Raw genomic sequence first — 13592 nt, forward strand, 5'->3', positions numbered from 1 at the left:
TCAGCTCTGTTATACTGCCGGAAGGAAGACGGAAGCTTAGAAATATCAAACCACTGTGCGCTATGCACAGCAGCATATTATCCAAGATCAGAGCACAGTGACACACAGTCGTCGATAGCTCCCAAAATGCTATCTGGAAAATGGTGTTAGTTTTCGCGCATGTATGCATGTGTTCTGTGACACTTATTTAAGAAAAAGATCAATTTAAACTCCCCTGCCAGGCTTGTAAGCGTAGGTATCGAAGCTAGGTAACCTGGTTTCCGAAGGGGAGATACCTGCCTAGCCTTACGTTTCCAAAGTTGAGCTATCGTGAAAAGGTAAAATTGAGGGGTTTCTTTAAACGATTTACCACGTGTTGGCAGTGGTACCATTCTATAGAGGCCGTCTCTTAAGTACTATGCAAAGATTATACACACGTCAAAAGTGGATGAATTTGATCTTCATTCTATCTTCAAAAGGGCTGGCGGTCTGGGTGTTCAGGGAAGAGTCCTTAAAATGAGCTATATTTATTCCTAAGACGAACCTACAGTGGTTTCCAAACTTGAATTATTTTAAGAAGAAAAAAATTAACCTTAGATATATAGGGTGTGTTACAGAATGTTGGCCAGATGTGCACTATTCACAGATCACTGAAGATGCGTTCGTGGAGAGACGTGGAGATACGTCACTGCAGATACGTTCGTACAGTGTGCAGATACTAAGAATTGCAATCTCACGCTTAAAAAGGCTCACACGCGTGATGGCGGAAGAAAACCGCGGGCGTTCTATCTTGCGATCACGCGCAAGGATATCTAAAATTTGTACGTAAGCAGTCAGGTTACTTAAGGTTGTTTTACATGCCCCTCCCGAACGCGTACCCTACATATAGTACTTAACATATACGACCATATAGCACAAGTTAATTTAGACTTGATGGTCAGACTAACATCCTGGTGCTGCATGGAATGACCAGACAGTCAATGGTGCTGTTAGTTTCGCGCGTAAATACCGGGACACTGGTGGGGTAAAACCACGGAAATATTGAGAGAAGTACAAATAGGGATTTACATTTTCTCCCATTAGCGCAGATACACTTTATACAACTCAAGCATTTCGAATGATAGTTTGCTGTTTTCCCGTGTTCCCGGGGTTTTACACCCACCAGCCTCCCGGTATTACAAGGTGAAACAGACAGCTCATTTTATTGTCGGGGGATTTCATAACCGGGACGTTACCAAGTTGTAGACACGCTGCTCATACTGTCGACCTTCGCTGTCGATCTTCGCTCGTGGAAGGGACTATGAATGAATATCTGGACTATTTTTCCTCCAGTTCTTCACCCTTTGCCCCTTAGGCAATGAGGTCATTCTTAAGAAATAAATTTATTAACTCATTCAACTGCAATAAGCAATAGGGACCATCGACAGAGTGTAGCATGGAATGAAAATACACATCACATTAGTTTTATGCAACCCCAATCGTAATTGCAGCAAAGGGCGCTTCATACCAAAAACTAGAAAACACACAGTTGCGAGTTATCGTGGCTCCACACAGACTCGTTAACGGAGGCACGCAGAATCAATATCGCGGCATAAAGTCTATCCACACGTGATCGGAACTGCACCGGCTGTGCAGAGATTCTCTTCTGGTACATATTCTTGTGAAACCGAGAGTAATTTATTATCATAGCTAAGACTCAGCCGCTTCGGCATGTAAAAGGTAAAATGTTTTTTTCTACCACGTGTCTATGAAGCGTTTCCTAGCGTGACGCATTCATGGTACGCTAGCAGCCGGCAGTAAATAAAGGGATCCACCCAACCTCGTATGCTGGTACACCCTACTTCAAATGAGAGAGCGAACGAACCACACCAAGGGAGCGAACAAAAACGCCGCGAAATCCACCATCGCCGTCACTTCTGGCAGTGCGAGGTGGTTGGAACGCGCTGAGCCAAAGCGTGGGAGAGAGATTCAAGCCCTTCGAATACATAAGAATCGTCTGAAGCGGCGACATGATGAGGTCCTTCAAAAACGCTGGTCGGGACGAAAGGACCTCAGGCACTCATTTGGGCTCAAAGTTCTTTTGGAAAGAAAATTCCTACAAAATTCCTGCTATGAAGGTCGCCGTACCGGGAGGATACGAGTATATTTTGACTAACTGGGTATTTTTAACGCGCTCTGAAATCACGACACAGACTTTTCGCTGGTCCCTTCTATCTTTTTATCAGCCACCGCAGCCTGTATCGAACCCGCGTCCTTCGCCTCAGCAGCGCCATTTTATACGGTGAGTCCCCACGGCGGGTAACAATGATCTCACATCCGGAACTTCAACACTTTCTTAAGTGTCCTCGCAATTTTTGAACGCGTAGTAGTAAGAAGTAAACGTCGTGCTTTTTTCGGATCCCTGGCTATGCTGTTCTTTTAAGTGCCGAGCACTTTACGGGTCCCGGTTGTCGTCATAGCTCGTCCGGTCTCACGGCATGTAATCACTGCAGTCACGTGCCGTCACGAACCTAAACAGACACTTCGAAAAGATCACATTTTCCCTTGGGAGTGATCGAACCTGTGTTTCTCGCGTTATGAAGCCATGGCAATGCCATTTTGCTACAGGGGCACGCATTACTCAAATGCAAATTGTTGTGGGTGATCTTTGGGTGGACCTATTGGCCCGGAGGATGCCGTTTTCAGTACGGGAATAAGTACACAAAATTGAAAAACAAGGAGCAATAATGAATTAATGCATTAGTTGCCCCAAGTTAGTCAAAACCGAACACAGTGTTTTCATAGGCCCTTTAAGTGGCCGCGGCGCCCTCTTTCACTACTATCGGTATAAACGCCAGGCTGATGCGAAAACTAGTCAAGAGGGGGTGCCGATTCCCTCTGGCGAATCACTGCTCTGCTCAGGACAGCTTTCGGGGTGAGTGGAACTGCTCCAACTTTTTTGCGTATTTTCTATGGTGTGGAGCGCGCCCCTGCATAGTTTTTGTAAGAACGGCTGATAGATAGATAGATAGAACTTTGTTCAAGCCCTTGAGGTCACCGTTGAGGCGGCCTCCGACGGGGTGGTCCCTTATTCACAGGGCCCATAAACGGCCAACACCTCCAGGCCCCGGGCCACTAGGGCCGCGTGGGTCGTGGCGGTGGGGCTGGACCGTAGGATCTCCCATCGCTCTTTGGGGGAAGGGGGTAGGGGGGTGGTGGTTGGGAATGGGATTTGTGGGATGGGGGCTTTGAGTGACGTACACTCTGCGATGACGTGTCGCAAGGTGCCTTTTTCTTGGCGACAGAACGGTCATGTGTCTTCATATTGTTGTGGGAACATGGTGTGTAGTTTTTTGGGTGGGCCAGCGACTCCGCTTGAATTACGCCGGTTGCCCGGTATAAGGGTGGCACACAGTGCGTTAGGTGACTTGCTAATTTCAAAACACCACGAAAGCGCCCGCAACTTCTGTGCGTGTGGAGTACCCAAAGAGCAATGGTTTGAAATGTATGAGCAATGGAGACTACGAACTAAAATGCAATAAATGTTCACATACTGGCCTCGGATCTTCTCCATTTTATTACGTGCATGTTACTCTACGAAGCTGTTGGCGTTTGCTTTGTTTCCACTCTATCAAGTTGCGTGTCTGTCGCGCTAGGGGCGCTATCCTGTACGGTTTTATGGACAAAACGAATTCCAGGAGGCCAGTGAAAATTTCGCCAAATTTTTAAATTTGCCCGCCATTTCATTCAAAAATGGCTCTTATCCACGCTGTGCAGGGGATTGGAATGCAAGGCTTTCACCCGCAACGATTGCCCATGAGATATCACTTGAATTCACACACTAGGCTCTACAAAGATTGCAATCTGAGATTTAGCTAGTCATCATCATCATCAACAACAACAGCCTATTTAGGTCAACTGCAGGACGAATAGCCTCCCCCATTGACCTCGACCCGTTTCTGTCCTGTGCTGCCCATGTCCATTCTTTGCCTCCGAATTTCCTTAGTTCTCCTCTCCATCGAGTTAATGGCTTTCTTCTTCTTCTAGTCCCGTCTCGCGGCGTCCCTTTTGTTGTCCGTGTGGTCCCCCTGTTGTCCGTTCGTCGAACCACATGGCCAGCAGAAGTCCATTTATTATTCTTAATTTGACCTATGATATCATCTCTCCGAGTTTTTTCCCTAATCAAGGTAGCTCGTCTTGTTTCCCTAAGCGTTACTCCTAATATTATTCCCTCCATGGCACGTTGAGCGGACCTAAGCTTAGTTCCTAATTGTTTACTAAGTCGCCATGTTTTCTCTCCGTATGTCATCACCGGCAGGACGCATTGGTTGAATACCTTCCTTTTTAGGGATACATGTGTCTTATTTTTCATTATTTGCAAGTGCTTGCCGAATGCACCCCATTCCGTTCCTATTCTGCGCCTGATTTTTTTTTCGTGGTTTGGGCCCACACTGACCATCTGTCCAAGGTATTTGTATTCTTAAGCTTGTTACAGTGTTTCGTCTCCTAGTTTAAAAAAGGCGCGTTCGGCTTGTTTATCTATCATCACTTTAGTTTTAGTCATATTTAACTTTAGCCCCACAGCGAAGCTCTTTGATTGTAATTCTTCAATCTACTTTAGGAGTTGCTCTGCAGATTCACTGAGCAAGACTATGTCGTCTGCAAACCGTAAGTGGCTCAAGTACTCGCCGTTTATCTGTAAGTCTAAGTTTTCGCAGCCAATCATCCTGAATAAACGCTCCAGAAATGTTGTGAACAATTTTTGGTGAGAAGGTATCTCCCTGTCACACTCCCCTTCGGATCGGGAACATCTCACTTCGCTTGTAGAGTGTAGTTCTGGCGGTGCATTCCTCTTATCTGTCTTCTAGTTGTCGTAGGTAGGTCTTCCCTTTTCCTTGGTCCTTTAAGGTGTCCATCACTAAAGCGGTGTTTACTGAATCGAACGCTTTTTCATAGTCTATAAATATCATGCAAAGTGGTTTGTTATACTCTGCGCATTTTTCTATTAGTTGGTGGCATGGATGTAATTCATTGAAGACAGCCTTTTCTGAACCCAGCCTGTTCTCTGGGTTGTTGGAAGTCTTGGCTGATGCTTATGCCGCTGACTGTTATCTTGGTAATTAGCTTTTATACAATTGACTGAAGGCTGATGTATCTGTAGTTCTTAAGATATTTGTTATCTACCTTCTTGTGAATTAAACATATCTTGGCGTTTTTCCAGGCTTTTGGTACCTTCAAAGTCTTTAAACATACTGAGACTAGTCCAGCAAGCTTTTCTAGAATGGTATCTGCATCCTCTTTTAGAAGCTCTACTGTTATGCCGTCTTCACCTGCAGCTTTCTCTCTGTTCACGCCCTTAAGTGCCTTTTCTACTTCTCTTTCGTTACTGTTGGAGCATCGCAAGCAACGTTCGTAGGCTCGGTACTTTGTTCCGCTCCAGGGTCGCTAGCGTATAGACTGGTGTAGAATCCTTCTGCAATTTTTATTCTCTTCCTTATCGTCCTTAATGTTACCCTGTTCTTCTATAGGCGCATACATTCCGTTTCTGCCAATAGCCAGCTTCCTTCTTGTTGCGTTCAAGGTTTCTCCTTTTTCTAACGTTTCCTCAATGGGCGCCATGTTGTACGAACGAATGTCATTAGTTTTGCTTTTGTTTATCAATTTCGACAGCTCGTCTGGCTCAGTTTGATATACCGCATGCGAAAATATGAACATGTGGCGCTGCGAAATAAGTTCCTTTGTTTGCCTAGTGAGTTTTCCAGTTTGTTTCCTACATGCTGCTTCTGCATTAGCCGTTACTGACTGTGTGATTGCTGCTGCTAGGTTATCATTTAGGGTGTCAACACTGTCCTCGTTCTGAACGCCTAGAGGCGCGATCTTGTTCTGAAGGGTTATTTGAAACTCCGGCAACGTGTCACTGAGTGACCTGGCGCTGCGTATTGTACTTAAGAGCTTCCTTGTTTCTTTTTTGTGATTTAGCCTTACTTTGCACCTATGATCACTGCACCGAATCTTGCTAAGTACCTCCACGTCTTGCAAAATACCTGGGTTGTAACTCAGAATGTTGTCACTTTTGTTTTGTGTAATCCCGTCAGGACTTTTCCAAGTCCATTTTCTACTCTTGCGTTTCCGGAAGAACGTATTCAGTAGTTTTAGGTTATTTCTGTCCGCAAATCTAACCAGTGTATCACCTCGACAGTTGCGAGTGCCTATTCCAAACTTTACCACTGATTTTTCCCCTACTCTCTTTTCACCTGCTTTTGCGTTATTCTCCCATAACAACTGTGAACTGTGCGGTTCTCGTATTCATTCTGACTCGACGTCTTCATAGAAATATCTACGGCCTCATCCGACTAGCTAGCTGTGGGTACTTACGCTTGTTTACCTTTAGCCTGTACAGCTTGTTAAGCTTTATTATAACGACTCAGACCATTTTCTTAACACTGAAGAATTCTTGCACATTTTATGCTATTTCCCTGTGGATCAAAACCCTACCCCGTGCTCTTTCTTTTCGTGAGGCCCTCGATAGCACAGAATATGCCCGCTGGTAAGTTTTATGCAGCCTTCTCCTGTTCTGAACTCACTGAGCCGAATAATATCCCACCTAACATCTTTGAGTTCCTCTAATAGCACAGCTAAGCTACTCTCACTAGAGAGGGTTTGTGCGTTGAACGTTGCCAAGTTCCATATGTGGCCTGTCCGGATCCAGGGAAACTTAGCACCCTCCGCTGTATCACTTGCCGGACCGCCGCCGTCTACAGGTGTTCTACAGCTGCTGGTGGACTGAGGGCCGATATTTCAGTTGGTTACTCATGAGGGGGTTCGGCCAACTACTACACCAGGGTAGCCAGATCCATCTCTGGTGAAGGAGTGCTGTTTTTTTCCCAAGAGCCTACCAAGTATTGTTAAGCCTTTCTTGTGTAGCCTACAAGGTATCCGGGATGGCGTTTTACTTCAGGACCAGGTACCACCCCATAACTTCATATTTTGGCATAAAAAAAAAAGAGAAAACCGTCACGCGCGTGTTTTCGTAATAACTCGGCCCCTAAGCGGCACGATAAACGCTCAGACGGGGCTACGGAAAACATTCTGCATCTATCTAGAAAAGGGGCAATTGTTGTGTGGTCGTTGTAGCTTTTACGGGCTTACATTGTGTCAGTGCGATTCTCAGAAAAGCTGACCGAGTGAGCAAATAAAGAGCGCCCAGGTGTATTGTCTGCAGAAGAAATAACCATGTGTGTCATGCTTTCATAAGGTAATCAGTGAATTTTACTTCGGTTTTGTGTATTTCAGATAAGAATGTCTTCAAGGATGAGGAAAAAGAAAGGATGAGTTATTCGTACCTTTCACATCACATACAGAATTCTAAAAAAAAACAAAAAAATACTAGTAATTACCCGATTCTAAGACGCCCCCGATTCTAACGCGCACCCGAATTTTCCTGACAAAAAAAAAGGAAAAAACTTGCACCTCCGATTGTAACACGCACGGAACTGTGTCAGCAAGGAAAACGAATGCGAGAGAAACGGGTGATTTATTTCCCGAAGCAATTTCACTCATCTTACTCCTCGTCGCTCTCGGCTGACCACAACATCTCGTCCTCGGTGCCGTCAAGCACGTTCGCGATGCCACACTTCTGAAATAACGTTCAACCATGGTCGATGCGATCGTGGCCCACGTCTGACACGCCTATCCCGCGAGCTTCTCCAGAGGCGCACGCTTCAGCCGACCGCTCGTTTGGAACGCGTGGGAGTCGCTGCTGCCATTGCTGTTATCAAGCGCGCAAGTGGAACGATTTGACGATTTGTGTGAACGCCGATAGAAAAGCCTAGGCGCCTATGCTTCCTGCGCCAGAAAACTCGTTGCTAAAAGCTTTAGCACCATATTGACACGGCGATGGCGATGAGTGGGACGAAATTTCCGCTGTTTCGGTTTCGGTTTCGTATCCGATTCTAACGCGCATGCGATTTTACGACCCATTTTTTCGGAAAAAAAGTGCGCGTTAGAATCAGGTAACTACAGTATTTCCACTTGTACTTGAATAATCTTAAAGGGACCCTGCAACACTTTCGATGAACGCTTTTATTCTTTCCTTCTCGTCTGGAAGTACTGCGAAAGTTATAGTTATCGCCAGCGCGGAGCGGCAATGCGTGATTTGGTCATCCCCGCAGATACGCTTTCTATTTCTGCTTTGTTTTTGTGTCTTTCTTTTTAAAGTTGCTATCGAAAACCATTCATTGCTGTAGCTGAACTAAAACCGGCCAACAGCGGCTACATGACCTTAGTGACCTAAGTCGAGCCGCTGAAGAACGACAAGACCGGGAAGGAGGGCAAAAAGTTGTAAGCGAGTTTCCAAGTTATCTGATGGACATCTAGCAGTAATTTTTGGCTGAAGTAATTTGCGACCCCCTAATCTAAGTGCCGGATGTGTTGGGTGACTTTATTTTGGGAGCATTTAAGATTTCAAAAAAGTTGAAAAATTTGATGCAGGGTCCGTTTAAAAGCGCCTAAGAGACTGCATTTGATGGCAGCCGCGGTTTCTACCAGTTAGTGTGGCCTCGATACCCGTACTATTACAAGCTAGAAACGACTACTGATACGCCACCAAACGCCCTAGTTTTGCCAGTCGTTACCTGTAATTCGCGGTGGCGGTTTCCCGAACGCAGCAGCGTCGACAACGGCCATGATAGATGGGCGGACGCCGCCGTTGTAGCAAGCAGTGCGTCGTCGGAAAGAAAATGGAGAGGAGCGCCATTTGAAGTGTTATACAGCGGAACCTAGCCATCCTGATGTGCTACATCGGGGCTACACCACCGCGCTGCACAAGCGCAGGCACCGAAACAATTCGGCATGTGAGCTAAGTGACTCCCGTTTATTCCGATTAAAAATAGTAGGTTAAGCAAATTTGCTATTTGCAAGAAAGCTGAGAGAACATTTATAATCGCTATTTTTAGAGCCAGATTCTCCTTCGCCTTTTCTAATACCTCTTAAAAGACAACCTAACTGGTATTCACCAATTCATAAAACGTAGTCGCATTCATGGCAAGCAGTGCTCCAATGGCAGCCTTTTTGTAGCGGCCAGATGTCTGTATGTGTTCTCTACATTTTTCCATCACCGTGCAAACCAATCCAAACGTATCTTTGCCGCACGACCTCTTAATTCAGTCGCGTCCGGGTTACCCAGGGGGTGCTGTCAAACAGGTATGGCCGTGTGACGGAAGCGCGCAATGGACACACAGCTGCTCGAAAATAGGCCCTAAACAACCGCCGCTAAACAAGACGACAAAGCCGTATCGCCGACGCGCCCACCGGCGAGCGGGCGACTCCACGCGGGGAACTGTGGATTACATTCTAAGCCCCAACTACAGTGTGCTCTGCGAGTGAACCCACCGCTGCCTCAACCGCGTTGGGAGTTTATTGTCCCGCACGCCGCAAAAGTGCAGTTGGCTGGTAGAGGTAGAAAGCTTTGCTTTCAAACGCAGAGAATGTCTAGGAACTTCTTAGCAGTTTGGAATTGTCAAGCATTCGTAAGCAGTAGAGCACCGCTTCATAATTTTTTTTAAGTTTGGCAGTGCACGGAAAGCCGTGGCACAGGTTCACCTTAAACTTGAGGATGAATGACGAGCGGAGCAACGACTGTGAAATTTATTAGTCTGCCCCGAAAGGCCGTTCTCCCTTTACGTTCTCATGTCCTTCCACCTCTCCCCTTGAGGTGGGCAGTCGCGAACCCGCGAGTGTGGAGTATCAGTGGGCTTGCTCAATTATCAGTACCGGACAGTTCACGGACTGCCCTGAATGCGAACTGGCGCTCGATTTTTCTCCTTCATTACTACGGAGCCTCCAATCCGAGGGCAGTCCTCCGACTGTCCTCGGACCTTCTTGGACTGCATAATCGATGATGTGCAATGTCATGACACAAATATCTCATAAAGGTAATACAGGTCAACACAAGACTCCGAATGCCGCCGTACACCAGGGTGCGGCAGTTTTTCCGAATGCGTAATTTATTGTTTTCGCTGAAGACATCACAAAACAAGCCATTGGTGTTATGAGACCCTTCTTCGCATACCCCCTCATGACACATGCTCAGCTTGTATTAGCAGAATTTAACGAAGCCTTAGCGAGAAGCATTTCACAGTGCATTTGCGTTAATGCCGGCTTTAGGTAAACAAAGCGGGCTGCCCGCCATGGTGTATCATTTCTATTGCGTTGTGCGGCTCTGCGCAAGGACGCGGGTTTGATCCCGACAGCTGTGGGTGCTTTTCTAAGGGAGGCGGAAAGCGAAAACGCCCGTGTGCTGAGATTTCGGGGGACGTTAAAGATGCCCCAGTGGCGAAATCAAATATGGAGCCCACCACTTTACCGCACCTCAAAGCCTAGAGGTAACTTCGTCTTCTTAAATCCCTCAATCAATCAATCGAACCAGAGTCTTTCGTGGAGTATAAGGAATAGGGGTATATGCTGAGAGCCACGCATGCTACTATATCCCACTTCTGCAGTTCCTTTTCTATTGTAGTTGCTGGCGGACTGGGAGGGGTCCTGCTCGCTTTTTATGCCTTCGAAGACTGTCTTATCTGTTTCTCGCTATCTCTCTGTTAAAAAAGCTGACAGCCTATTGTGTCTTCTGCTCTTACTTAGAGGGAATAATATGCAATGAATTATTGCTGCCATGGTGTAGTGAAGCGGCGTTATTTTGTGACAGAACAGCCGCGAATTCTTACAAACTTTTATCATGTGTTAAGCACTTAAAGCGATGTCTCACCGAACGCAATACCTTTAGTGTGTAAATACACATTGTCGATTCCTTCGCTAGCGCCACACCGTTTTCCCACGAGCAGTCATAATTGCCGCATATATATAAGTAGAGTCTAGCTATGAAGGGGATAACTTACCTTCAGGAAACTAACTAGAAAACGGAGTTCTGTATGTGCTTCTGTGCTCGTGATTTTGCGTTCGCACATGCCGGCTTTCCGCGGGCATACGTCTGTTTGCGACTCTCTGGACCGGGCTATGCATGGTTCTGTAAAGACAGCAGGGTGGATACACCTTCATAATTCGTATTAAAGCAATAACATCGAAAACCATGTGTGCCACGTGATGTTCCCGTTTGCAGAAGGCTGTGCGCTCGTTTGACGACAAGGGTCTCCAGGACTTGCTCAACACCCTGCACACCGCACGGGGCGACTGCCTGTCAAGCCAAGTCGGAAGCCCCAACCCCGGAAGCCCAAGGTCGGGACGCTTCACATTCCTTCGGCGCTTCCCCTTACATCTGTGCGTCGCTGTCGTACTAGTTCTCGGGATAGTCTTCGTTGGCTGGCTCAGCAGGACGGCCTACGCCAAAACCCTTCAAGCTTGTGACTCTCCCTACTGCCAGTTCTACGTCTACCTGCTGGACCAAACGTTGAACGCATCGGCCGACCCGTGCCAAGATTTCCACGCCCACGTCTGCTCGGGTGCAGGGGAGAAAAAATCCAGCACCATCAAGTGGAAGGCGTACTCGTGGTGAGGGCGAGTAAAGCGCTCCTCGGTCAGGCGTGAAGCCTAACGCCAAATTTGTGTCCGCTGAACATTTCAGGTAGGACGGGAAACCGCAGGCACATAAGATGAACAAAGAACAGGGACACTATGATGTAAACCAGCTTGACAGGCAGCATTGTGTCTGTGCTCCTTTTTCTTTAGCAGCATTCGTTGTTGTCCCGTTGAAGCTGCAATTTTCAGTGAATATGAACCAGCTGTCCCAATCCGAAACATTTCTGCTGATTTTTGGTTCCTCATTATACAGGCGTTACGTTTGACGTATCCTTACATAATTCCGTTCAGGCACAAATGGTAACCGTATCGGCGAAGAATTCTAAATGTAAGAATGAACAAGTATAGCAGGATGGAAAGTTGGGCGAGTTGGTACGTCGACATGATGTAAAAGCGCGGCATAAGGACATACACGTGGATAGAAATCAGACAGGGCGAGCGCTGACTATCAACTGAAATTTGTTTGCACGAAAAGACATATTTCATAAAAAAAAACATTGAAACGGTGCATGCGCTAACATCCATGCCATATCAAGCACTGATAGAGATAAAAAGAGGAAGCCAATTTTACTCCTACACAGTATCAACAACAAGAGAGATAGGGCACTTCATTATAATGTAAAGTAACGGAAGCCTGACTAATGCACTTGTAACCAAGCCTGTTTATATTGAGCGCCGCTATTATTTCGCACTTTAGCTGATTAGAATGACGGAACAGTAAAACCGTTTTTTTCTTCCAAAATGGGGCTGACAGGAGCTCGTAGGACACGAACCACAGTGATAAGACAAATGAAATGCAGGTGAACCGTTCAAAGAAAGTGCTCTCTCAAACGCACATTTACACATCGGCCCATTTGGCCAACGTACACCCCATCACAAGACAAAGGTCTTTTATAAACAATACCAACACTACACGGATATACTTGTTCTCATGGTTAACAGTGCAATTGTAAGAACTAGCGGAATTTGTGTCTCGTTTCTTTCTGTGTACTACGGCACAGACTTTGCCTTGTTTATTTGGTGATGATATGGGAACCTGCACCCCATATCTGGAAGCAACCTTTTTTAATCTGTGAGTGGTATGGTGAATGGTGGATGTACGGGACTACAGCGAACATTTTTGTTGCTTTGCTTCTTTTTGTGCGCTAAGCTTGTCGCAGCCTTTTATCATTCTTAGAAGTTCATTGCATTCTGGCGCGCGCGCGCTAGTTGGAAAACCAGTTCATTTAGCTTTTTTACCTGTTCTTGGAAACGTGCGTTCATTGAGTGTATGCACGATTTGGGCAATGCTGACCGAAGGCTGGAAAAAGCTTTAGAGTTTTTACGATCTTACTGTGGCCCGAAGTGTAGTTCAATAAGGGTTTTACTGACGTGGGTGCAAATTTCCAGCTAACATGGTTTGCTCCGAATTTTGGCGAAATGTCCAGAAATTGTATAGAGTAGTTTTTCATGGCTTCAAAGGTGAACTTTAGGCCCATACCATTTCCTTTAAAAACCTTTAAGACATCCACAGTTGTCCGGAGAATATCACGCCTTTCAAAATTACGCCCTTCTTCTTGGCGTGATGTGACGCCTCGGGGGGGTTCAATTGGTGTTTCAGTTGGGTTGATTCTCTAAATCAGGTGAAACGTGTTGTGACGCGAAGTCGAACGAGAGCGAGCGCTGACTGAACCGCCGCAGTGCGCTACCGGCTTTATATTTACAGCGCCTGAAGGAGAGGAGACAGCGGAGGAGAGTCGCGCATGCGCGCACTTGCGCGACGGGAGCGGAGAGAAGTGAGCGAAGCGCGCGCACGCAGCTCTGTTTATTATAATGAGATGGAGTGAGAGTGTTGCGCACAGCTGTCAGAGAGAAGAGCGGAGGAGAGTCGCGCATGCGCAGGTGGCGTGCCGACGTCGCCGACGCCGATGCAGGAGGGAGATGCCTCAGAGCAAGAGATGCGTCGCATCTAACAAACACTATATAGTCGTCTACATAACTGCAAACTTTTTTGTACCATCCCCGACAGATTTTCATCCAAGGCATGATCAATTTTACTAAAAAAAATTCATTTAATATGGCAGCTAGATCTTGGTAGGCATCTTTTGGTTGCAGTAGAGCAGTGT

The sequence above is a fragment of the Haemaphysalis longicornis genome, unplaced genomic scaffold (genome assembly GCF_048455015.1).
Source record: "Haemaphysalis longicornis isolate Haplotype H1 unplaced genomic scaffold, Haemaphysalis longicornis Haplotype H1 scaffold_8, whole genome shotgun sequence".
NCBI lineage: Eukaryota > Metazoa > Arthropoda > Arachnida > Ixodida > Ixodidae > Haemaphysalis > Haemaphysalis longicornis.